Source organism: Chroicocephalus ridibundus, chromosome 1 (assembly GCF_963924245.1).
Source record: "Chroicocephalus ridibundus chromosome 1, bChrRid1.1, whole genome shotgun sequence".
Taxonomy (NCBI): Eukaryota; Metazoa; Chordata; class Aves; order Charadriiformes; family Laridae; genus Chroicocephalus; species Chroicocephalus ridibundus.
The window spans coordinates 27,069,517-27,093,250 of NC_086284.1; the positions used below are offsets into that span (position 1 = coordinate 27,069,517).

At 40.6% G+C, this 23,734-nt stretch overlaps 1 protein-coding gene across 2 annotated transcripts in view; it reads left to right on the forward strand.

The window, feature by feature from the left end:
- Nucleotides 1-4,585: 4,585 nt before the first annotated feature.
- Nucleotides 4,586-23,734, forward strand: part of FRY (FRY microtubule binding protein) — a 250,230-nt gene continuing 231,081 nt past the window's right edge. The window contains exon 1 of one of the 2 annotated variants that reach the window (XM_063332373.1): nucleotides 4,586-4,652. The gene's annotated coding sequence lies outside the window, so the exon portion shown is untranslated. Of the gene's footprint in view, nucleotides 4,653-4,684; nucleotides 4,812-23,734 lie in introns of those variants that run through there. The other variant, XM_063332364.1, reaches the window with a different exon arrangement.

The following is a 23,734-nucleotide window of genomic DNA, read 5'->3' on the forward strand; positions in this document are numbered from 1 at the left end:
AATTATTTGTTATTAATTTCATCAAATGGATAAATTATCGGTTGCAGCTCTGAATGATTTTCCCCAGGCATTTGTTTCAAGCATGTTTCCTTGGAAACTGAGAAATGAAGAAACCAAAGGAACTCAAACTGCCATAGCGTATCACTCTGTTTTTGTCAGCATACACAATTCCTTCCCATGAAAAGTTGTGCTACAAGATTTCTGTTATGTGTGGCTTCCGAATATCTGTTAAGTCACCAAAATTGGCATTTTTAAAACCAAAAGATGCAGAGATAAAATGTTAAAAAAAAACCCAACTTCCTACTCTAAAATATACTGAGCTTGACAGAGAGCTTCCAGACAAATTGTGTGATCTTTAAAAGTGCACAGGCCACTTTATTAAATGACAGCCCAGCTGCCAGCCCTTCAGCCAGCATGCACACCTTGTGAGTAATCATTTCAGGCTGGAAATTCAACTTTCAGCATCCTTGTAAGAGCACAGGTATTCTAATTTGCTTGCAAGGGGACTTAAGTATCATTATTTACTATTATGGAGAGCTGCCACTATCATTACATAAATAACAGAAAATAAGGACAAAAGAGTCCAGATACTCCATTCCCTTTTCTATTTCATGCAGTGACCGTTCTTGCACAGATTCCAGTTCAGTATTTCCTCCACATCAGCTTGTCCTTCAGCTTTCCACTTTGTACCCCTTTTTGTCCCGGTGCCCACATTCAGCCACCCAACACTTTTTCCCAGTACCTCCCCATAATCCCTTCTTCTTTACCTTCCTGCATTGTTTCTCCTTCAATACATTTTTATTCCTTTTCTACCCCCGTACACTCTTTTTCTCAGCCCACCTCCCTTCATTCTCCCTATTATTCCAATCCCTTTCCAAATCAGCCTCCTGTTCCTCTCAGGTTGTTCCACTGCCGTTTCCTCACTTCTGACAGACTCTTCCTGCCCTTCAACAGTCTTTCTTTTAATTTCACTCACTTTCTTTCACTAAATGTATACATCAACACCCTATAGTCCTTCATCACTACATACTCCTTCAACATCATGTTCCTGTTAATTCCCTTTTTCTCCTTCAGCTTAGATTGCTCTTACCTTCTAGCAGCTTGTTCTAGCAAGGTTTTGATCCACAATTTAACAAATTACTGAATAGATTACCTGATAGCTGAAATGCTAAAATAATCACTCTTTCATTATATTTCTTGTGTTCATAAAAAGAACTGATCACGTTTTATTGGCAGGATGGCAAAAAACCCACCCTGGATGATGCCCATCTGCAGTTGAGGAATGAGATTTCCTAATTAAGTGCACAATGAAAATAACAATACCTGAAATCAGATCATCCTAATCATTCTAACACACAAAACAGAGCTAAACTCAGGAACATCCAGCTATATCCTTCCAAAATCTTTTAAAACAATCTTGCTGTGAAAATGTCATGGTGGAGGGGCCCTTGAATGACACACAATTAATGCTGACCCTTTTCCAGTCACTAACACATCGCAACTTGATAGTCAACTTTTGTGTCTACTTCTAGTACGTGTCAAATATGGGACAGGGGACATAGGACATAATGGGTTTCAGGCTCTTTTTAATAAAGTCAAGTATTTCAAAGAGCAATAGATAAACAAAGCATTATGTCGGCATAGCCCCCCTCCTTCCACACCCAAAGGACAGGTGGGATAGAGTTGCCTTCTCAGGAAGCCACTGGCTCTTAAAAACAATTTCTACAAACATTAGAAAAACGGACTTAGTCTAACCTGTGGCTTTAGGAGCAATTCTAGTTAAATGTAATTACAAATCTAGCTGTGCTGAGGACAAGGGGACTTACCCAATCCTTTCTAAGTCAGAGTTTCCCCTCTATTCCTCTTTTTTCCCCAAAGGATAGTAATTTTCTCCCACAATCACAATCAGTCTCGTGGCAGCTCAGCTGCATCGGTTAGTGTACTCTAGTGAATCAGCCAAGATTTAACTTCTAGCCCACAGTACTCACTCTCGGAGATGAATATTGCGTGCATAACCTTTAAATTCTTGGATGCCAGTAGCTTTTGAAAGTTGTATGCGTAGACATTTAATTGGTGTTCTCACTCAACCTTACAACACCCCTACAAACTTCCAAGATGCTTTTCAAGAGCTTAGTCTCAACCTGTGCAATGGCACAGCTTGCAAAGACATCACAGGTGCTAGAGGTAATGAAAACACTTTTCCTGTATCTCCTCAGAATGCCCTTCTGTTTCTGCTAATTATACCTTACCTTCATTAATTAACTGTTATAAAGGTCAAAGTCTAAAATGAAGACATTGATTTTTCTCATAAAATAATCCCTAAGATATAGGTCTGGGGAGATAAGATGGTTCCAGAACAAAACAAACAACTGACTTCCCATGCAGAGTGTAGGGATGCAATGAGGAACATCACAAAGCTGGTTAATTGGGAAAGGGGAACAGAAAACACAAACACACAGTAAGCGGAATACTGCTTCTCAGATGTAAGTAATCATCATGCAGTTTTCCTACAGAATGTCAAAGGTGAGATTTTAAGGAAAGCTGAAGCCCTGAATTAGCTGACGGTGTGGCAAACACCGTCTCTTACCTCCTCACTCTGAACACTGAGCTAACTTTGAGCATATAACCCTCACAGGAAATGTACGATAAGGTTTTAACCGCTCTGGCATCGACCCAGAATATTTAAGAGCCTGCATCGCGAAACTCCGAGCAGCACCTAAAGGCAGGTGGAGGTCTATCACCCCACTCTCCCCTAATGGGTCTGTGCTGCCTGGCAGTAACGCACAGCACAGATGGTGTGTGGATGATGTATAGACAACAATACCTGCTTTGTCATCAGCCTGTGACACCCTGTTAGATACATCCTTGTTGGATAAAGAATTCCCATCCATATTTACTCTCTGAGATGCAAGCATTTTAATTACAAAACTAATTGCTACAAGTTATATGAATACATGTTTTCTGTCACACAATAATTTGGTGCCACAGAGGTGTCTGTGGCGTCTAACTGTAATATAGTATATGGATGACAAATGAACATGAGTCATATATGGTCTGGTTTCAGCCTGGAATCAATCTTCAACTATGTGGGGCTTGTGCGATTATTTTGTTATTCTGTCCTTTTTTCTGTCAGCACAGGCCCCTAACAAATTTTGAAGCCTTTGCCAAGTTCAACACATCAAGTGGAGAATTGGGATACAAGTCTCAAAGACACTATATTCTTTGAAATTTCATGATAATTCAGAGAGAAGTAGAAGAGACACCCCAATTAGTCTCTCCGCTAATTAGTGTTGCCACTAATTTCACAGTTTTTCTTGAGCCTCTTATTAATTTGGAAAGATTAATGACGCGTCTCTTGACTGGTGGCTCTGCACATGGATGTCGGCCCAACATACACGCAGGAGGAAAAAACTACAGGTGCCTTTGGCAGGAGGGAGAGACACAGAAGACTCAGTGGAAGGATACAGGGAGAAAGAACATCCACCCCTTGGAAACCAGGCCCCATCAGCTACGCTGTTGAAGAAACCGTGTTTCTCGTAGGAAAAAAAGACACCAAGCTGCTTTTACAAGCCTGTTTTCCTAAAGCTGAGTAGAAATCAGTATGTATCTTACTATCTTACATCTGACAAACTTTTTATTTCCCAAGCCAACACATTCACCCTTGTAAGAACAACATTCTCACAACCTGTCTGTATTCCCAGCAATATTCCTCAGCATTTTTAAAAAAGATCTACAACAACGTTTAAGTCTTTCCTGGTTGACTCCTTTCATACACACTGTTACCTCTCAAGTTCCCTGACAGACTTAAACCCCCATTCACCAGTTCCTGGCACAGCCAGCGGGTAAAGGAGGAGCACCCCGTCCCTGCTCCTGCCCCAGCACGGCACTCACTGCAGCGTCTCCTTTTTCTGCTTTGCGATTCCCCTTAACCCTCCTGGCTCATTTTAGACCCGCACCCCAACTAGGATTTCAGCTGAAGACCTCCCTGCTGTCAGGTACTGCCGGCACTACACGTTTCCCTGAAACCCCCCGATTTTACACCCTTTGATGCTCCCCATTTCTCCGTGCCGCACGCCGAGCATTTCCCCTCCCGAGCGGGGTTATTTGAGCCGGGCACTCGCTGCCTGCCCTCTCCCAGAGCCGCGCTGGGATCGTGTAACGCATTTACAAGCCGTTTCCAAGCTCTCGCCCTTGCAGGGCGAACCGCCCCGGGCCCGCGGCCGCTCACGGCAGCCGGGCTCCGGACCCCACAGCCGGGGCCTGCCCCCGCGCCACAGCCGGGCTCCGCAGCCCCACAGCCGGGGCCTGCCCCCGTCCCACAGGGCGGCGGCCTCCCGCCACCCCCTCCCCACAAAGCAGCGCGGTGCCGGGGGGCTCTCCCCGGGCCGCCTGGCTTTCCTGCCGCGACGCCCAGGGCGCTCCGTGTTTCCCCAAGGGGCAGAACGCAGCCGCGCCCGCCATGCCCACCTCACGCCCCGCCATAGCCCAGCCCACCTCCCCCTTCGCCTCTCGGGGCGTCCCGGCGGGGAGGAGCCGCCCGCCCCGCCCCACGCAGGGACCTCCGGGCGGGGCGATATCGCTGCGGACTGGGGCTGCCCGGAGCCACCCTTCCCCTTCCTCGCTCCCCCCGCGGCGGCGGCGGCGGGACCCAGGTGAGAGCGGGGCGGTGCCAGGCGCCGCTGAGGGAGGGCCCGGCCGGCGGCGGCTCCCGGTCGCGAAGGAGGGGTCGGGCGGAGGGAGGCCGGGCTCAACTTGACAGGAGGGAGGGAGCGAGGGAAGGAGGCGCCGGTGGCTGAGCTCGCCGGGCGCGGGTGAGTGTACGAGCGGGCGGGCGTGGGGAGGGGAGCGGGCAGCCGAGGCGCGGCGCGTCCCCGGCGGATGGCGGGCGGCTGGAGCGGGGAGGTGGCGCTCGGTTAACGAGGAGAGGCGGGGACACCGGGCGATCCCCGGCTCCGCTCCGGGGGCTTGTGGCGGCGTCGGCGTCGTCGTCGTCGTCGTCGTCGTCTCATCCCTGGCGGCCCGGAAGAAAGTTTCGGGGATGCCGGTGAGGGTGGGGGGCTCCCCCTGCCCTTCAGCCGCCCGCCCGCCGCCCCTTCGCCTCCTCCACAGAGCCCAGTCGCCAACCCGCGGTCGCCCGGCCCCGCCGCCTTCGCTCCACGCCCGATCGGGAGACAAAGCCGCCGCCCCACCTGCCGCCACGGCCCCTCTCCCCGCCGCGGGGCCGCCTCAGGGACCGGGGCCGGCTGCCCTGTCACCCACCGGCCTGTGGAGGGACGGCGGCCCGCCGAGCGCCGGGCAAACTTATTTTTAGACGTGCCGCCCATCTCCGTGCCTCTTAAAAATAGCACAGTCCTTATTTAAGGAGTGGGAAAGAAAGTGGTGCTGGAGGCCTCGTGGTGTGGGTTTGTTTTTTTTTAAAAGAAAGCTATTTTTTTACAGGAAAAAAAAATGTTTTGGTGGTATAGGCGGCTGTGGGATGGGTGATATCCACAGGTACGCACAGGATGCTTTTACTATATCATCATTAAGGTCACCCCTTGAGCATGTGAACAAAGGTGCTCATGGCTTTGTCCTCCGCAGCGTGTCTTCAGCGTGAGGTGCCAGGTCCAGTGTCCCCCCACACCTGATTCCTGCCAGTACTTCTTATAGGGCGACTCGAGCTTTTTTTGATCTGTCATTTTCCTCATTCTCTGTCCTGTCACTTCTCTCCGGAACGCCTGCAACACGTGGGTGATGCAGGCTGAGGGAGTGATAACAGGCTCCTGCAAGGATCAGTACTCTTCATTATTTTGTAAATTAATCTTTTGCTTTTGTTTTAGCTACTGTATCTCAGCTGATTCTGGTGACAGAACTACCGTGAAATAAACTGGTCTTACTGCACAAAATGTATGATCTAGTCATGATTGCTGACAAAGGAGAATTATGATTTTTATTTTAACACCACTAAAAATATATGGGAGACTTGTGTAAATGGAAAAGTGTGTCTCCAACAGGGAAAGTAATTTTAAGAAAAAAGCGTCGAATCATAGATTATTTTAGATTGGAAAGGACCTCTGGTTGTCATCTAGTCCCACCCCCTTACTCAAAGCAGGTGGGGTCGGATAAGGTTGCTCAGAGCTTGTCCAGGTGAGTTTTGAGCATCTCCAAGGATGGAGATTCCACAGTCCCTGTGGTTATGGTGGTGCCAGTGTCTGACCACCTTTGTGGTGATTTATTTTTTCTTAATCTAATGGCAATTTCCTGTGTTGCAATTCGTTTGCATTTCCTCTTGTCCTGCCACTATGCACCTCACATCCATCCGTGGGTGATTGTAGTCATGTACATCCGTAGTTCTAGAAGCTAGTAGAAACCATGCTAGTATTTTGGACCAAGGGGCTGATTGTTTCATGACATCATTCTAAGTATAATTGCTAGATTTTATTCTCATGAATTGGAAATTTATTCTTCCCAAGCATTTGCGTAACATTTCCTATTTATTTGAATGTGGTTAATAGCAGATTAGCATATTAATTTAAAACGCATAAAGACTTTATGAAGACTATTTGTTGTTTTGTTTTTTAATCAAATAAATGTCTCAAATAATTTACCCATCTCTGTTTGTCCGTTGGCCTTGTGTTCCTTAACCTGAATTTGAGACAGTCTGCTCCCAACTTTTGCTAGAGTCCTTTCACAATTAACAGTGTCATATAGTCTCTTGGAATGACAAAGAGTCTACTAATTTTAATAGAAGGAAAGCTTTTGGGCTTTAATCTTGAAATAGATTTTCCTTGGGAAGGGATGTGCCTTGAACAATACAGTACAACCTGTTATTACTAGGAAGTTGCCTTTGTACTATGTAGGCATTGTTTAATGCTCTGGAGAAGCCTTGGCTGATATTTATGATGCTGTTGATGTGGTAAATGATGTGGGCACCTTTTTTCATTCAGCAGAGAAAAGAAGTGTGTTCAGACCATGCAGAATAAAATCTGCATGTTCTCCAGTGTGACACATGACTGCCAAAATTACTTGTTTCTTAATTTGCGTAAATTCTTGGATGTCACTGATAATATTTCAAAAGCAGCAGAATATATTTGTAATGTGATTCATAGTATGTCACTTCTGGACTTGTCTGGGTAGAATTTCAAAACATTAGTATGATGCTACTTAATAGCAAATGCTTCTGAGTAACTCATGGTTTCCATTAGAGCCATATCGAATAATTTATTAGAAGCCATTTGAATGGCTGGCTGCACAGAATTTGATGATATTTGGAATCGTTTGATAAATAATTTAACTTACTTCTCCAGATAGCATCTGCCATTTTATAATGATGGAAACACCTGACGCTTATGCTGATTGGCTTGTATTAATTGTAGTGAGCTTCCACTCAGGAAGAAATCAAATGTATGGTGTTTTTTGGGGTTTTTTTGGTGTTTTATTTAGTACTGTAATGCCTATGTGAGTCTTAGATATTCTTGACATGTATAAAACTCTTCTGCAGGCTCACTGAACTCTAGATTATATATTTGAGATTTTAAATTTTACCACTGCTGATATTTTAGGGTTTTGAAGATGATATTTTCTGTTTAAAAAGTGGACTACTTTGTTTATGTTTTTCCCAGTCTGTATTAATCTCTTGTTAGCATGTCATTATGGTAAAATAAATAAACTAATGACATATTACGTTTCCATAAAATAGAAGGTTTTGGGAGGGTATAAAAGCTTTATTTGATTTGATGGTATTTGAGAATGATTTGCATAGTTGCTAAAACACTTTATATTGTACTGTTAAGATCAAAATCTTGGAAGGAGAGATCATCATATGTCTGCAAACAGACCAGGGTAGCAGTGATTCATAGAATAAATTCCAGTCTGAATTTGGACAAGAACATAAAACTGGGAAGGCACTTGTTAGACTCATGAATGGTTTGCTTAGCGTACAGTTTTCAGGGAGGCTGTCACTTATTTTAACGCTATTGTTATAGGACAGAATTTCATAATACAGCTCAGATACTTTCAGTTTTATGGCCTGGAGGACTGAATGTTGGATTGGCTCTGCTAAATTAAAGCTGGGGTCTGTGACAATGACTAATACCAGGTGCTTCAGAGCGAATTGTAAGAACAAATGTGAGATAATTTGCATCCCACGTTCAAGGTGAATTCAATGCTTTGTAGTTTAGAATTGGCTTAAAACCCAAATAATGTTTAATAGCCTCTTCAGATGTTATTACGCATAATTATGATAATTTTGGACATACTTGTTGCTGATATGAGTACTCAGTCTAGATCTATGGCTAATTTGGGGGGCAGCTAGTTTATGCAGCGGTTTTGTTTTCTTGCTTGCTGCCAGACTGTTTACAGACTCAGGCCAAATTCACTGAATATTTTCCACTAAATTCAACAATTAGGGATAATAAGACATTCGGCAAAAAGAGGTGCTTCTGCCCACATCCTTAGACTTTGAACTGCAGTGGTGACAACACTCACGTGGGTGTGAAATCTGCCCAGTTTCAGATTCCTTTTCCGTTTTGTGTTGGAGCAAGCTGCTTCTCAGAGAACCCCATTTTCACCAGTTTGTAGGATGGTCTCGGGTGTTCATCTCAGCTTCTCCTATGGAATTGAAATAGAGACCGTGCCCATGCTTGCTAGTTAGGTATTTTATTTTGGACTTGGGAAACTTGCAAAGTTTGTATTCCAACAGCTGTCCTAGTCAGTGTTCAAATATTTTATATATATATAAACAGCATCAACAAACAACTAAGAAGTCTGAAACGACCTTCTAGCCTGATAAATACGTAGTTGAGTCTCGAGCTATAGGCTTGACTTAAAAGTGGGAGGGGAAAAAGCATTGCTATAGTACAGTCTATTTCTGAATATTGCTCAATTCCAGTATCAGTATCATTTTGAATGTGGGATGCTTATCATCTCACATTTATCCTTAGATTCCATTTCTGCATACTATTCGATTCCTCAGGTTGATGGCTTCTGGTAAAAATAAGCTGTGTGCTATGCGAATATGTATTTATAAACACATCAAAATACTATGTGGTAGAATGGTACCAGTCAGTATACCAGTGAACCTAGGCATAGATTTCATTATGGTATTGCTTAGGAATTTTTTCTGGCTTTTCTGAACTTTATAGTCTTTGCATGCAGCTCTGTGGAGGTTTTTGAAAGGTTTACAGTTTGCTGGTGAAATTCTGCAGTACCTTCCACAAGCTCCTGACAGGCTCCACATTACGTTTGAGGAGTTACCTGTTTGAACTTTGACTGAAATTGCACAGTGCTGTTCCAGATCACTGTTCCTTCAACTTCTCTGTGAGGTGGATGGCTTTACGTTTCTTTTTTCTAGAAAGAAATCAGTGACTTACATGTATATACCAGACTGGCCCTGAAAGGAGTGCTATGGCTTCTGCTCAAGGATTACCTCTCCTAGACTAAAAATGAGTAGGCTGCTAATCCCATGGCAGCTTCACCAGTTTAAGTGATTGGTCGCTAATATTTTTACTAATGTATCATCAAAACCTGTTTTCCACAGAACACTTTGTGTTCGCAACACGACCACTCGTTCTGTTCTCTATTAGCGGCATCGTTGCTGCAAGCACCTATAGCAGAAGACTGCTATAGATGGCAGTGTCAGGCTGGAGAAACGATGGGAGAATTTTTGGTGACTACAGTCACAGGAGGTGAGAACTAAATTTAAAAGGTGGATTTCTGTTCCTGGTAATTGGAATTTTTCTTTCCCAGTATAGTCTTGGTAAAAATCATAGCTTTTATGGACTTTTTTGTTGTATTATCCATGTCAACCAAGAAATCTCCTTAGATGTTTTAGGCAAATAGAGGTAAAAATGTAGTACGTGTTCACTCTCATACTTAAGACTCAATTCTTGGAAATTTCTACTTTAGAAAAAAAAAGATTCTCATAAAGCCCTCATCATATTTTTAAATGAGCTAGAACAAAGCATGTGATAATACAAATAGCGTTACTAATGTCTATAAAATATTAGCCCATGCTTCACGGTAGAGCATTTTCTTTTATTTCAGTTACGTAAGAGCACAGATAAGTAGAGTACTTTGAAAGGAGTTTAAATACAAGTGTCAGTCATCATTGTAACTGAGTGATTGTTAGGATGTGGATTTATTTTATTCTTTGCATCATAGTACATGGTTTGTCTTGGAGCAGAAATTGCGAGGTGTCGAGACCGGGCCATGTTTCGGCATAGGAATCCATGCCAGAGCACCCCTCTGGAGTGAGAATGGAACTTTTCTGTATGCTACATCTATGATGGAGCAAAGACGTTCAGCTGTGCTATAGGATGCTGCGGTCTTATGAATTGAATACTAGGTGTTTTCTTATTTAGATAGCAATTGGTCTTCAATGATAGGCTCTTTGCAGAATAGATCTCTGAAAAAGAATCTTTATCTGAACTTGTGGAAGGCTTTATTTGGGAATAGAGCTCCTGTATTCATTCACTGCAGGACTTTGACTGTGATCATCACATGTGTACCTGATGTGTTGTATAAAAACAACGCAGTGGAGTTTTGTTGGTTTTTTTCCTAGGGATGAAATCAGCTACTACATCCTTTTTATTACTTAATATTTTCTTTCAGATGTCTTTACTAAAAATCTAATTCTATGCAAAAGCAAAAATTATTTGAATAGATGCTGTTGTTCTTTGGAAAAAAATGCCATGTACTTTTGTACTTAGTATAAATAAAATATAAACTGATGCTTCCAGAAAGCAAGCTGATTTTTCTCTTATGGTAGAAGCAGGTTTAGTTGTTGAGAGTAATAACCTTACTTCTGCTGGGCAGAAGCATGACTTTAGCCTCTGTGCATGTGATGAAATACCATAAATGATCCTGCAGTTAGTGTTGACACTGACGGTGAAATGACAGCCATAAAATTGTTTTTAATTGTACTATAGCAGTGTAGACTGTTCTTAAGAGAGTAATTCCATACATTGCACTTTAACAAGTAATTTTGACAGACTTTACAGAGTTCATCAATCTCTCTTTTTTTTTTCTTCTCTCCAGTGTGATGTTTTGAAATGAGTTAGAAGGAAAGCTGTATGCATTAATTTAATCAGAATTTGTTCTGAAATTGTTTAATGTATCCTAGTTAGTTTATAGATGCGCTTTCAACTTGGCTATTATTAAAAGAACATTTTCAGTACCTTAAAATTCTACTTTTTATATACATAAAAAGTTGTATGCCTTGCTCATTTGAGATATTTGTAGCAATACGTATTCTGAGAGAGATGTTGTTTTGGCTATTAAAAGTTTCATTAGACAATCTTTGTTAGAAGATTTTAAATTAAAGATAAAATAACATAATCTGCATCTTTCATATTATATTTGCCTATTTCTTCTGCCTTCTGATTAACTGTGATCATCATTAACAGCAAGCCTGTCCTCCCGTGAGGTCTGGAGCTAGTAAAGCTCATTTTCTTATGAATTTTTATGTTGTCGTTCATCTGATGATTATGATCAGTGGTTCTGCTATGTTTAAGGCATGGTAAAGTTTCTCTCCATGTGTGCTCTGCTAATGTGTAATATGATGTGAATCCATACCCAGCCTTTATCTCATGCAGGGCATTTATTGGAGCTGTTCATCAGAAGCTTGTTCTTCACTTGGCCATCTGTTTCCATAAAGCATGTAGTCATTTCACTACCTTTGAGGTCGCTATCCTGTCAAAAATCAGTAATATCTGCCAAGCAGTTGAAAACTATTTGGAGGGGAAGAGAGCAATGTTCGCAGACCTCGTGATCACATAAGCTTCTTAGCTTTAGCAAAGCAGACCTGAAATCTGTATTTTAATTTTTCTGCAGCACTTGGGATTCTGATGCTCTCCTTAAGGAGATATATCCAAAAAATAAAATTGTTTGTCTATGAGAAGTTTAAAAGATGTGCCGAAACCAGATAATATTTCTTGGAATGTCTACTGTCAACAGGAGACTCCTAAAATTTTTAATAAAATATCAGACCCACATTTTTAAAAAAATGTGTTTTTTTTCCAGAAATTCTGAGTTTTCATGGGTATTTTGAAAGCAGTAATAGCTACAATTTATTCAGGCAAGGCATTTTCATGAATGTGGATCTTACAGCTTAATATCCTGAATATCTTTGCAAGAGTTTGTACAAGGAGTGTAGTGTCACAGCTTTAACATAAACCGAAAATATAAAGCTCTTTGTCCTCCTATTAAAAATACGTGAGGAGTCACATACTCCAAACACAATGTTTGCCTCAGTTTAAGCAGGGATGGTTTTTTATGAAATCTTCTTTCAGTTCTGGCCTGTTGCAGGGTCATTTAGCAGTCCTGTCTGGAAGTCATATTACAGAAGTCATCTTGAAAATAATCCATACCATGCAAATAGGAAATCATCCCATAACAAATGAAAATCAATATCCTATTTCTTTTAATTGCAAAAAGAATAGAAAACCATTTTATGACAATAATGATTAATCATAATGAAATCTTGCAGCACTCAGAAATGCACTATGGGTATTGACATGCTGTACGTTCTCAACAGTTTAGTCTTACTGTATAAACAGAAGATAAGTGAAATCACAAAGAGATAAAAGGCAAAACAAAGACTGCAAAAATAAACATAACTTCTAAATTAAGGAAAATTGATAGCTTGATGTGAAGGCATTGGAGGAGGTGAGATTTGGATAGAGATGGGGTGAATGAAAAGCATAATAAAGGATGAAGGGGGAGAAATTACCACTTAAGGGAGAAGAGAAATGAGGGCAGGTAAAGCCTTTTGAAAATCAGCAGTGTCCCAGTTGAAGTACAGCATATAACTCCGTGTCTACTAATTTGAATACATTGTTCAAAAGAGTCAGCACTATTCTGTTTCATGTCAAGCTGACTTTTTTAATAGCTTCTTACATTTTGTTGCATGATTTGTTAGCTCTGTCTTCTTCACTAGTTGTAAATTGCCTGGGACTGATTCTTCACTCTTCTGAAAGTTTGTCTATTGAGAATAAATCTGGGAAATTAGTCTTAGAACCAGATGGGAATTTTCTAGGGCAGATTTTTCCCTGTTTAGGGGCAACACTGGAAGGTGTAACAAAGACTTTCTGTCACCACGTAGGCTTTGGAAAGTCAGGCCACAGTGATATTTCTTCCCCAGTCTAAGCATGGCAAGCAAATGGACTATGGCCATTTACAGTAGTCTCATGAGAACACAAGCTGGTGCACTTCAGAAGAAAAACAATTGGTTTATGTTGCTCTTCCAGTTCATAAAATGCTTACTAATGTTATCTCGGAAGATAAAAATACATAATTTGTTTCCATTTTTTGTAGACATACAGTGTCTTGTATACTCGATGGAAAACGCTGCCCTCATAAAAGGAAGAGAGAGCAGCTGTCTATATATTTAGCCCTGACTGTTGTCTTTTGGGTCAGATTGAATGTTTCTGAAAGGAGGAGGGAAGGGCGGTTACTCTCAAGGAAAGTATCATAGACTCGTGGAATAGTTGGAAGGGACCTTTAAAGGTCATCTAGTCCAACCTCCCCTGCAATGAGCAGGGACATCTTCAGCCAGATCAGGTTGCACAGAGCTCCATCCAGCCTGACCTTCATCCAGCTGGAGCAGCTTCTGAGGTGTAATGAAGAGGAGGAAGCGGGGAGAGAGCCAGAAGCTGCAGTGCAGGTAGAAGCTGTGAGATGGAGAAGCATGGGTCTGACTCTAACAGAAGTCGGTCCTCAATGGGTACTTCTGTACCACTGCGTCTGCAGGTCAAGGACCTGGACAGGATGCTAAGCTGACCTCAGTCTGGAGCTGCTCTGTTGTAGAGAGAATAAAATCAGATCCAAGGGTGAGATGACTGGTGAGCAGTATGGACAGTTGGGGTTTGGGCTTTGGATCTCAGGCTTGCTTCTTGTCCTTCCTTTTGTTCACCAGTGTGGACATGGGTCAGAAGTAATAGGGAAATAAAAGGTTGGTTTTTAGGGAACTAAAGCTGTAAAAGCTTATGCAAATACCAATTTGTTAGTGCTGGTATTTAGAAGGAGTTGTTCTAAATAATTTATTAGTCCTTGGAGGAGAATATGTGGATATTTTTCTCCCTGGGAAGCTGCTGAAGATTGATAGGTTGGAAATAAGGTCAGAGGAAAGAAACTTCCTGCATGGACATATTTATGGGTTAGATTTGTTTTTGAGCTTTTTAAATAGCGTCAACTGGCAGCAAACTAGCTTGGATTCTTGTGAGAAGTTATATTGCTTAACGTTCCTATTTTTGTATTTTAGTAAAATACAACTTCAGAGACCAAAAGCTGTAGTTTGGAGAGTGGTTCTCTTCTCCCTCTTTCTCTCTTGTATTTATGTATTTTGTAACAGTTTCATGTAAAAATGGGATGTGGAAACAAGATTGTTCCATCTGAAGTCTTTTTCAGCGGCAAATGCTAATGCAATTTACACAAATATAAGGCTACAAGGAACAGTCAAGAATATGTTCTTATCTCTGAGAGATTGAACAGTGCGCTAAGTTCTGCGTAGATACAGGTATTTAATACGATGACAGGATTGGCTTTTGCTAGCTTTCTGCTGATTTTTTTGAGTGAATTTGCAGTTTAAATTTATAAGCGTATTTAAAGAGTTGTTTGGGTTTGGTTTTTTTTAAATTTATTGTTAATTATAAAATGGAAAAGACTAAGATTCCTTTAGTTCCTATGGTCAAAGTTATTAGTTGAGGAAAACACAGTGTGGGAAGCGAAGGTTGCTGTAGCTGCCTTTTTTTCCTTGTCTTTAATTAATTTTTTGTGCTGTCTTTTTCCTATCATTACTTTCTTTCTTCTGCCTTGTAAACCTTGCTGTGGAGTCTTTTTTACCTTAATAATTCTGGTTCAGCAATTCACATGCTAATACCTGCCTTTGAGGTATATGGTAGTAGTATCTAAGGTTCTGCTATTCACAAATGAGTCTCCATTCTTTGAATAAGCTGATTATGTTCCGCATCCCTTGGGAACATCCATGTGCTGCCTCCAGGACTCTAGAACAACTGGTGAGAGATGAAAGTCTGATGGTACTTAGGCCATTAAAGCCATCTGACAAACAGCAGTACGCAAATGATGTCTGAAGGAATCTATAATGTTATGACTTGGAGCCGAGAGAGCGCTGGATACACTGGCTGAGCAGGTAGTTGCCCATCTGAAAAAAGTTACCCAGGACATCCGCACATTCGAGCCATGGACTTAGGGTAAGGAGCAGTTCTTCTGACGTAGTAGCTGAAGTGACCACAAACAAAATTAAGAAAGGAGTGTTCTTTACTGGCTTGTCATTAAATGACCTGTCTGCTTTGTCTGCCTTGGGACAGGAGGGGGGAGCTGGAAGAAAGAAGTTTCCAAGAATCTGGACATGGGATCTGCCTGCAGTTGCCTTAGTTCAAACTGGTGCCTCTGGGAACATCTGGGCTGATGTGAGCTGCCCTGTTCGGCCATGCCTGGGGGTGGGGAGGATCCCCTCCCCAGGGTGTGTGTGTGGGGGGCTTAAAGCATGTGGGGGGAGACTTGGGGGGTCCATACCTAAATTTGGGTGGTTTTGCCCCAAAATATCCCCACCTTGCTGCTTCTTCCTTACAGTCACCGAAGCGCTTGGCAGTGTAAGGCTGATGGTTGGACTTGATGATCTTAAATGTCTCTTCCAACTTAGACAATTCTATGAATCTGTGATTCTGTGACTCTGCTTCTCATTTCTGCTACTATTAAAAGGTGAAGGAAAGGAGGAAATGGCTGAGCTGGTTTTTTGTTGTTTTTAAAGATTTAAATAAATTGCATAGATTGGTTGGTTGTTTTTTTCCCCACCTGGGAGATGGGGAAGAATAGATAGGTTCTTAACATGCCACATAAGCCATATTCGAGCATTGTTGTGGCAAGTAGTTCTTTTTACACAGTTTGTGGGGCTGTGGAATTATTACAGGAGCAGTTATGTGGGTTAAAATTATAGATTAGCATTTTATTATATCATAAAAACTGTGTTTGAAAAATAGTACAAAAGGCGATAGTTAAACTGCAACCTATTGATACGAGTACTGTTACACTGTGCTGGGTGAAAAGTTAACATCAGTACATCTGAAAAAGTACACTTGCAGATGGCAGGTTACTTCGCTTACTGGAAATTACAGAAGATTCTGAATCAATTTGTGTTCTGTGAAATTCAGTGTTGACTTACATGAGGATCTGCTTCTGCAATGAAAGGAATAAAATAAAATACATTTACACTGTTGAGACATCAGAGTAAGTATTCCTCTGTGTTGATGGTTAATAGGTAAGCCCCGAAATTATTTTTTTCCTGACCCAACCATATGCATTAGCTGTCAGCAAAGACATGAAGATCTCTGTTTACGTATAGCCATTTGCTGACCAGAGAGAGACCAGAAATAGAAGTTGGAGACTGGCAACGATGATAAATAGGCATTGGAAAAACCTGCCATATAAAGCAAGGTTGAGAAGATTGGCACTTTTCAACTTTTTCCACTTAGAACTATATGCGGAATACTAGCCTTTATGAGGAAAGGGAATTGTGTGTTCTGTCCACCCTTTTTGACGGAAGAGTAAAGTCTGTGTAAGAAAGTCAAAACCCCTCAAGTATGCAAGAAGTTCTTTTTAGATGGTGTGTCATTACTTTATGTAATAAAGTGACAAAAATATCTAAGAAATGAGAAGATGCTGATATTTCTACAACAAAAGATTAGATGCTTAAATGTAATATATGCATGCACTATATAAATTCCTTCAGTATTTTTGAAGTCCTTTCTGCTGTAAATCCTTGTGCTGCAAAATACAAGCAAACTAGATGGAACAACTGAAAAAACACTATTCAATCCAGAATTGTCCACTGACGAATTTCTTGCACCTTCTGTCAAACCATCTGCTATAGGCTAATGAACAGACAGCATGCTGGATCAGATGAAGCACTCGTATGAGCTATTTTGATAGCTCCCGTGTTGCTTTCAGTGGGAACTCTGTGGTTAATAAAGCTTAGAGTTAAATTTTTGAGGGTGGGGGCGGGCAAAGTGGTCTTGCTATGAGCTTCCGCACTGCAGGATGCTGTTGACAGAGAGGGGTGATGAACCCACATCGCTCTTTTCGAAGCATGTTTCAAAGTTTTCTCATAAGCCTTCATTTAGCAGAAAAACATCTCAGTAGCCTCTGTCACGTGCCCATGGGAAGGAATGACTGAACTGAGAGGAGTGCAGAGTTGTGCCTGTTTTGGGCTGGGGGAGATCTACATAATTCCAAATATCACACATCACTCTGGCGTACAAAGTGGATCTCGGTGCCGGAGCTAGAGCCTAGCTAGAACAAATACCAGCTTCATTTTGGGATGTACCCAGGATTTCTGTCTCCGAGGAGGCACCACCATCATTTCTTAAGAGTTTCTTCCTTCTGCGACTCTGGACATGATAACACACAAATAATTTTCTCTGCCGCTGGCAGATGCAGATGTTGTGTTTGAAGCTGTATACAGACTAGCAGAGAAAGTATTTCTTTATTTATTTCCAACATAACATCCTTTTGAAGTATTCTTAAATATGCTTCATAGGAGTATTTGTGAGGGATCCAATTTTACTTTGTAATTTAATCATTCTTGCATTTGTCAGGATTAAAAAAGGTTGAGGATGCCATTTGGTCACTGTTTAGTGATTCCTATGATTACTGTTGAAGTATGATCTTAGAAGCATCAGAGGTCCAGTCCAAAAGAAGGGTGGAAGTGACTGGTGTTCTGGTATGTTACTACCGGAGTTGTCAGCACTACTGGTGGCTTTCCAGTCTCTAGTCCTGCTCGTGATGAAAGTGGAAGCACATCACTTAAAACCAGCAGGATGCTCGAAGGCCAAAAGAGCAGTGATGCAAAGGACACTCTTCTTGCAATATGGTAGCAGAGGGTTTGCTAAACCAGAGCAGCTGGAGTGAATCTGTGTTGGCCTATCAAGACTCCGTGATGGAATCTTCTGCTAAATTATATTTTCACTCTTTTAGACAATAATATTTGGTTCATCGTTACTGGCATTTTGCATGTAGATCAACAATACAATTCTTTTTTTGTTTGATTATTGTTTTTTAGAAAGGGTTGTAGAGTGAACATGCCCAGGTGTTCCTCAACACCGCAGACATACTGTGTGCTTCTTTGCTAGCATGAATTTTGATGGCTTAAGTTTTTTGCTAAATCCACTATGACCTGTCAGTTGTGCCACTGCAAAATTGACAAAATGAAAAAACATCATGGTCATATTGGAACAGTCTGTGCATTATGCCCACATGCATTGTGTTAATAACCAAACTTTGGCTCTAATTAATTTCGTGCACAATCTGATATATTCAGCCTGTTATCTTTGATATAGCTAATGAACTTTCCTAATACAGTAAGTTGTACGTAGATAACGGAAAAACTGAAAAAAAAGAGCTATGGATATTACTGATAGAACAACCCATTTCAGTCCATGTTTTCTGTCCTAACATAACTTAAGTGACTTCATGATTTCAATATGCATACTTTCAATAAACTGACCAAATTAGTTTACACAACTCTCAAAGAAGGCAAGAGCTCTTGCAGCTCATTTATCATTCTTGATCTCCCATAGCTGTGCATAAATCCATAGAACTTAAAAGTAGATTTGGGGACTTCCTGCGCTTGACATTACTGGGTTATGATCTCCGTTTCATAACTGAAAAGGCTTCTGACATCTCTGTGTAAATACTTATTTTTATTCTTTTATTTGCGGGCATGTCAATTAAACACAGAAATTGAAGCTGCTAATCATAGGCATTCTGGTGACTAACTAATATATAATATTGCATAATGCAATTCTGTAGGGAATCTGCTTAATTTTTACACAAAATATAACCAAATGATCTAAAATTGATCTGTTCAAATTTCTTTTTTTTTTTTTTTTTTTACCTCTCTCTGCTTCTCTATTTACCAGCTCAGGTGCTTTAAAAACGTTTGAGTTTCCTGAAGCATGTCCAAATTCCTTCAGTATTTGGAGACACACACAACAGATTTAAGGGTCTTAAGTAGATTTTCTGTCCCAAGCAAGACTATGTAAAGGGTAACTGTGGTTTTACCTGTGTGAGACCTGTATCCTCCTCAGTTGACACCTGCGGACCAGGATTTGCTGCAGCATCTCAAGCAGTACTAGACACTTGTGTGTGGGCAACTGAATCAAGCCCCCACTGCCATATTAGCAGCTGTAAAACAATTACGGTATCTCAGAGCTACAAAATCCTATTGATTTCTGGAATAAGTCCTCAGAAAAATCTTGAGGAAAAATATTAAGGTCAAAAATTTTATAGCATTAGACACTTTTAACGAGACTAGGAGTACCATTAAATGAACTTTTAAGATACTGGCTGCTATACTGCAATTCTTTTTAATTTGTCTGTATCCTCACTGCTGCTGGAAGGAGCGATCCCTCTCAACATCACTGAGTGCATTAAACTTTAATAGCAATTTGGGCTGGATCCAGTCTATCATGACAAGTAATCTTATAGATCAAAAACATCTTAAAATTTGGAGTGTAGACATATCTATCTTTAAATAGATAGCGTTGCTATTTTCAATTAAATTTGAACTATTTTATTTTGATTCAACTTCCATTTAGTCTTAGTGGTCAGAACCAGTAGGTACTGCATCCAGTAACCATCTGGCCTTTTCTTTTCTGTTTTCAGTTTAAAAGATTTGAAAACTGTTTGTATGTTAATGTGTGTAGTGCAGATTGTGGCGGGACAGAAAGGTGAGTGGATTGTTAATCTAGACTTTTTTTATAAAGATTGAAAATAAATACACTGTAGCTTGTTTTATTTCACCTCACACTTCTGAATATCAGCTGTAGAATATTGTAGAAAAGAATGCCAATATTGAGTCTTTGTCCTGCTAGATACGATTCAGAAAGCCGTGTGGATTTTGTTGCTGGTCACATATGTTAGATGGGAAAATAACCCTTTTCAGCATAGTCTTGTTTAATATTCATCAGAGGAGTTTGACCATGTAAACAAAGAAATTGTGGAGACTTAGCTGGTGGTCAAAGTAAAAGATAACAAACATAACATTTTTTACATAACAATGTCAAAATACACAAGTTTGTTCAAGGAAAGATTTTCAAGTAGCAGTTTATTTTATTTGCTGTTACTTTAAATATTTTCTTCTCTAAAGAAGTATTTTCCATATTTTTTTAATTAACTTGATCTAAGTTTTATGACAAGGCTTAACAATAAGGTCTCATTTCAGGATGCCGATAGTTTTCAGTACTTCCAGCAGAAATTTGTTAGTATTCTCTGTTCCTGTGGTTAGGCTTTTATAAAAAATGCCTCCTTATTTGCTGGAATAATTACTTTACCATTATAATTTAATTAGGAAGTATAATTTGTGTAGGTAGGCTTATACTGTTCTCCTTTTGGATCAAAGTTAGAATGGGAGTCTAAACAATTGCAAGTTCAAGCTCTGAAACCTTATTGTCTTAATTTTATGCCATAAAAAGTCAATTAATGCAAGATGTATTTTAGTCATGCCCTGTTTATGGAGTGGGTCATAGCTTGTATTTAGTAAAGTGAATAAAGTTCAAGGAAGAAAACTTTCTCCTCCGTGTAGTATCCATCTTATGATTGGTACCAAATGTCGAGAGCAGATGCGAACATAGGGGTTGCCCATCATATTCACGCGAAGAGGACAGCACGCACACAAGTGCTAATGGGAGAGCCCTTTGGTTCTACTGATAAAATTACAGCAGTGTTTCTACAAAAGTGTCGTAGGAGACATTCTCACATTAGTATATGATGCTTTTTCTCCTCTGATATCACTTGTGAAGCTTCTCTGATCGCACTATAATGGCTTCAAGGCGTTTGAGTTAATGTAGAAGCCTCTAGAGCAGACTGCAGTATCCCCATTGCAGTGATGAGCTTTGTGCCATCTGTTTGCCAGGTGAGCTTGGCTGGCTGTGAGACCATCTCTTCAAATTATTGTAGTGATAGCAAAGGATTGGGTTGGTTTTTTTCCTTCTTGAAATAGTTGCAACTTGTACTGTGATCTAAGAGTACTGCACTTCATTACTGTGGTTGTAATCTATATTTCTGCATAGTGCAAATTGCGTGGTTTATACGTGAGGGGTCAGAACTGGCTCCTGAGGTCATTTGGTATATGTGCTATCTAGCGTATTAATGAAGGAATTGAATCAAAAGTGTAGGTTTTGCCTTGTGTGTGGAAGGTGGTCAGAATCGTCCTGTTCCTCAGCGAGATCTGAGGAGGTCACTGAAAATTGGTGACTTCGCCAGTGTTTGAGCAGGAGCAAAGAAGCCAGAGCAGGAGGAGTTGCAGCCAACCCCCTGGGAAGAGGGGAAGAGGTGGTGTGCAGGGCCTTGATGCTGACCATTGAGCATCATCTCTTTGCCTGGAGGAGATGGCTTCAGTCAGCTATGCTTTCTTCTCTTGTGTTCTTGGACATATTTGTTGACAGCTGTGAGGCTGTGAAATTATTAATAAACTTCTAATCCACTTTGCTTCACAGTTTACCCTATTATCTTCATGTGTACTGAGCTGGGTGGGCAGAAGGTAGATCCCTGTGGGACTCCACAAGTGAAGATTTTGGAGGAAAAAAGAGCAGCACAAGGAAACTACTGTGACTTGGTCAGCTGTGTCACAGGATGACTGACACCTGCTCAGTACAAGGCTGATAATTTCTACTTTCAAGAGGCAGTAGAAGTCCACTGGTGATCATACCAGACCTGAAGGGAGCACTCATCCAGCGTCTGTAGGTCTATAAAGGACAGTAGGATCTCAGCCAAGCATAAACCACTAACAGCTTTTCTCTCTAGATAGTATCCATCCTACTGCAAGACTCTGAAATGTCTGATTTTTTGGAGTTTTTGTGATATGATAGCTCCTGCAGAAAAGTGAATTCTGCCTTTTTTTCCTTTTAACTGTGATGAAGATAATTAATGTTTAAGGGAAACATCACTCAGTTCATCATTTTAACAAAGAACAATGAGGGAACAATATTAAAGGACTTACTGGGAAGGGCCAGGAGCTCTCTGTGTCTATCACTGTTTCTGTGCTGGTGATATTATAGTTAGATTTTTACATATTAAAGAAACCTTAAAAATCGCTGCCAGGATGATAATTAATGATACGCTGAAAAGCACTACCCAAATCAGTGCTCGCTAGAGACGCAGCAGAGAGATCCCAAGTTGAACACCTTTGTGAAAAAGCAAGTGTTAAGAGTGGAGCAAACAGGAAATGTTTGCTGTTCTGCTTTACAAGTTGAGGGAAGGAACGGTGCAGTGTTAAGGTGTTAAAGGTGTCCATTTTGGATTAACGAGATACATAAACAACCCTCACAAACTGGAAGGGGAAGGAAGTATGATTGTGTGGTGGAGCGGCAAAAGAAGGTGAGAATTAACAGCATCGAGAGTATTGGAGAAACACAGGAAAAAGGAGTGAAGAAAAAGTGAATGAAACAGAAAGAAGAGAGAAACGAGACAGAAAGAAGAAACTCACTGGAAAGGAAAAATAGCTGGGCCAAAAGCTGCTTTAAAAAGATGCATTTATTTTGAGAAGATGGAAAATGATACGTATAACAATGCTGGAAAACATGAAGAAGGGGAAAGAAAAGATTCAAATACAAAATGTATCATCTGTAAATTGTATAGTGCTAAGACGACTGTTAGATATGAAGACATTTTTTAATTAAGGTACTTGCTGAAAACAAGCAATTTAGTTCTAAAACTTAATAGTGATTTTCAAATTCATAGTTTTTGAAAGGTGGAACATATCCCAGTTTGTGTAAGGACCGTAGGACAGGTATTGCATTCAGACATTAAATTGCATTCTGAATTTTGCTGGTGGTAATCCAAAGCTACATATTTATCGTTGGCAGTAAGAGAGGAACTAGCTAGTTCTTAGAAAAGTTACCATCTCAATATCGCAAAGCAAATGAAAGTTTATTGAAATACCTGGAAACCATGTGTGGTTCGTGGTGTAATGAGAGAGACATGGTTCATGTCTATGTTCATGGTGTAATAAGTAGAATATCAAGCAATTCAACAGCTAAATCTAATATTAGTTTACAGATTCACTGATTAAGGCTAGGAAGTAAAGAATAATGTTGCCATGGTGAAGTCTATACGATAAAGAACAAGAAGAACAAGCTAGTGAATAATTGATACAGGTCTAAGATTAGAAACGATCATTTACAGTGTGCTCTTTGATATTCGTGCGTGCTTTTTACTTTAAAAAAACCTCAGAGAAACACATTAGCATAGACTGTGACAGGTTTTTGCATAAACTTTTAAGCAAAGTACCAATGGCTCGTATGCGCAAGAACACACAAATATACAGTTACTGCAGCACTAAGATTGAGAAGTCAAGCATAAACCAAAACGTTCAAAATTGGAAGGCTTTTAGCATGGGATGTATTTGTCCAGGCTGCATGTCTGTATTTCTTAAAAATATAGCAGAAATACATAGGAATGTGTGTCATAAGATTCAGTAAGACAAGTTGTAACCTCGTGCCTGTGTGCTTACCTCCATCTGGTTTTAGTCATATGAAATAGCTCTTAATTTAATTTTTATAACTTTAGTTTAGAAGTTTAATTAAGTTTAACTTAGTAAGGTGTCCCAGGCCATCTTGAATTAAGGAACAGTACTTACAAGTGTCCTGATAAAGCTTAAAGACACGCTTTTTCAAAACAGATAAAAATCTGCCTGCTGTTGCAGAGGTATCCCTGAGTAAAGTAACGGAAAGCTATTTTC